Genomic DNA, 2,893 nt, shown 5'->3' on the forward strand with positions numbered 1-2,893 from the left:
AATCTTTGAGCATTATTGATGCCTTGTCTCCATAATACAATGATCAGGAACTTTTCGGAACAATGCTTTAATGCATAAGGATCTTATAATTGTATCCCAATACAATTCCTTTGCAAGGCATATATAGTTCAATGGGCTTTATCTACATAAGTACAAAAGGTAATTAAATCATAAACTTATGGATAAAGAACTACTTCAATGTTATTATGAAAAACAAAATATCATATATGAATATCTCAAAATTGCAATTCCCATACAACCACAGATTGGCTTGTAGGGCTTATACTAACAATTTCTTCCCTCTCATAAGTCATAAGAAGGAGAAAAATAAATTTAAGGAAAGCAATAGTTGTCTTTTGATTTGCTTTTATCTTGGGAAAGTATAAATAAACTTCATTGATTAAAATGCCAAGGCCAGGTGATGGTAAGTGAGGCGGTAGTGGTACCCTCTGGAATTGCTACGAGAAGAAATTCACACTCATTCTGATGCCTTGCATCCACAAAATAGTAGCACAACGGGACATTGTTGCCATAATGGGCCGTTGTCGAGTTCAGTTGCGCCTGTGTTCATATATATATATATATATATACTTTAACTCAAATCAAAAGGCAAATATATACCAAAATAGAAACAAAAGCCCATCCCAAACTATAAAAATTAAACTCTAACAAATTTATGCTTCAATCGAGGTAAAAGTAAAAATTATTTTATCATATAAGCAAAAATTAAAATATCATAAAACACAGACGAAGAAATTGTGAGAAATAACTCTCCTCATAATGTGATTTCAAAAATAACCATCCATATAAAGTTATCTATTTTTAGCCAAAAATAAGTATAAGTAGACCAAAATGCCCTTAAAAACATCCTGACAAATTAATTTCCCAATATCTCCGTCCCGCCATAGAGAAAATAGAAATAAATGCATAGCTATTTCAGCTCGCTCAACTTTCTCTTTCAGCTCTCTAAACTATATCAACTCTGTCAACTTTCTGTTGAACACCATCGTCATCAGCTCTTTCAGCTCTCTAAACTATATCAGCTCTGCCAACTCTTTATTGAGTACCATTGTCATCCTGCTGTGGTCTATCTCTCGGTAGCTGGCCATATTGTTGTCGATAAACAGACCCTATAGCAGAGATGACATCAAGGTATGTTATTAGGTTTATTACTGCAACACATTAATTTCTAAAACTTTTTGTATAAATTAGAACATGGATTAAAAATATTGCCCAGAGTTGTTACACGCCATCACATGGTGTGTAAAAAATATATTAAAATAACATGTGTTAGCACATGGCATGTAACATTTTTATTGAACATGGCGTGTAACATGTTGTGAACATGGTGTGTAACAATTTTTGAACTTGCGTGTAACATTTTTGGACATGACGTGTAACATTTTTTGAACATGGCGTGCAACAACATGACTGATAAATTTTAGAACATAGCATGTAATGTGTAAAATGATTGACAAATTTTTTGTTTTCAAAATTTTGGTGGAGTTTCAATTGTGTGACTTGTGATAAGACACGGTGGTCAGTGGGTGGACGGCCTTTACAAGGGTGGTGAGTCACAAATACGGGGGTTAGGAGTGATTTGTCATTTGTGGGCTTGATTAAGCTATTAAAGATGTTGTTGGGGTCAACTTAGAAATTCACGAGATTGAGTTACATGCATTGATCAGTACACTCGAAGAGCTATCACGCCTAATTATCAAGGATAATGAGGATGTTGCATTAATTCTGGTAGAATAGAGGAATGTTCTGACCGTTTATGTCACCATTAAAGAACGCCAAACAAATGTTATGTCACATGAAGAAGCTGTACAACATATTAATCAGCTCAATCAAAATGAGATTTACAATTTTTCAAATATACCACAGCATTCGGTTCGTAACCCACACAAATGGCAATTAAAGTATGCACAAGAGTTTGTGCAGCCCTGTAGACACACGACATTCACAGAATAGTTGGCTGCACAATTTCGATCAACACATGCATCGAACCAATTACTTGCTTTTGTCCAATAAATGCAACGATCGGGTGAAATTGTAGAGGGTGTAATGCCATTTTCAGATGAGACTATGACACTTGAGGACAACACTGCGACGTTGGAGGGTGATATTGCAACGCTTGAGGATAATATTTCTTCTGATGAGGGAAATGAGGATTTGTTCCATGACGGTAAAGATAGATTTGATGACAATTCAGATGATGGGCCTGATGAATGGCATGATGACAATTTAGATGATGATTGGCTTTATAATAGTGACATTCGAATTTGTAATAATGTTGAAGGTGAAACGAAACTTGTTGGAGGTGTTGATGTAGGAGATGTTTAGTGTGATGACCCCATATACAATAACCCTATCGCTGGTGAGAACGGGATTCGTTTGCTTGAGACATTGCTCGATGACAATTATCAGGAAAGGGGAAATGCAGGGAATTCTTGTAAGTGGCTAATTCCAAGTGCAGAAAGGTTATCTTTCCAAACAATTACCACTGAGAAGTCGACATGTGTCGATGATCACTTATACAAAGGAAGAATGTTTTCTTCGAAGGTCGAGTTGAAACGAGTTTTGAACATGTTGGCTCTAAAAGAGCAGTTTGAGATAAGAGTAAAAAGGTCATGTAAAGGTCATATTGAGGTTGGTTGCAAGGACAAGGCATGCAAGTTTAGTGTGTGTGAAATGAAGTTACCTGAAGAAGAATATTGGCAAGTTTAAACGTTCCACAAAATACACATGTGTACTGTAGATGGTTTGTAAGGGTGATTTTGAACCGCGAGTGCTAAGATAATTGGTGAACTTGTGTCACACAAGCTTCAGGCTAATGGAGTAGCATTGAGACCTAAGGACATAATTTATGAGATGAGGGTTTAGTTGGGAT

The sequence above is a fragment of the Theobroma cacao genome, chromosome 4 (assembly GCF_000208745.1).
Source record: "Theobroma cacao cultivar B97-61/B2 chromosome 4, Criollo_cocoa_genome_V2, whole genome shotgun sequence".
NCBI lineage: Eukaryota > Viridiplantae > Streptophyta > Magnoliopsida > Malvales > Malvaceae > Theobroma > Theobroma cacao.